Raw genomic sequence first — 1,040 nt, forward strand, 5'->3', positions numbered from 1 at the left:
ATATATATATATATTTATATAGATATGTATCTATGATATCTAATACATAAGAAACCAAAATGTGAAATCAACTGAACAGCAAGATTCAATATCACGTAAAAATGAGTAATAAATGACGGATCTATCTATACAATTACCGCAAACGTGCAAATGTTGCACCATTAGTCAACTTGGCTTACAACTCGAAAATTATTATGACCTTGACATTTTAATACTGAGATTTACTCCAGAAGCGATTAAAATATTATATGATTATAGTGTAATTATAGTGAGATACTCTATATATATTACAATACTTTTTTTTATAAAATATTGCTTTTTCTCTTCAGTTACTTCGTAGATAACTACGACTCTACTTTATCTAATTCAAATTCAATAAAATTTGAATTCAACGTTATCTAATGAGTTTAAAAGTTTGCTATTAAAGTTCAATAATTTATGTCTCTAATTACTCTGTTCTTTTTAGTATGTAGTAATACAATAAAGTTAACGTTTATCAATATCTTTTTAAAAAAATATTTTATGAATATGCTATTCCCTTGTAAGAGAGAACGTCTCTAAAATATGAATCCAACTTTGTTCGTGGATAGAATGCATGTTTCTTTAGAAAATGTACGCGATTAATGGGACAAAAAATGCGCGTTTGATAGAATCGGCTGGTATGACGATTGCTTGTACATCGAATAATTTGCCGCGATGCATAGCTTTCCACGTGTACGTGAAACGTACATGGGAACGATTTAAAAACGATCTACATTACTTTATCGTATACACTAGGAATATTGAGGGGGATCGAAGCGACGTTATCTCGACTCATTCGTAAACGACTGGTGCTCGTGCTGACGAGACAACAATAACTTTGCCTACTATTCTTACTACTTTACTCGTATATAATAATATAATTGCGATCACTGGCGCACTTATAAAATTCTCTGAAAGCCCTTCGCGCAACAATGTACATTTCCAACATGTGTGTAATATGTATGTATATATAGGTGTATACATGTGTATATATATATATATATATATATAAAAAATAT

The sequence above is a fragment of the Atta colombica genome, unplaced genomic scaffold (assembly GCF_001594045.1).
Source record: "Atta colombica isolate Treedump-2 unplaced genomic scaffold, Acol1.0 scaffold216, whole genome shotgun sequence".
Taxonomy (NCBI): Eukaryota; Metazoa; Arthropoda; class Insecta; order Hymenoptera; family Formicidae; genus Atta; species Atta colombica.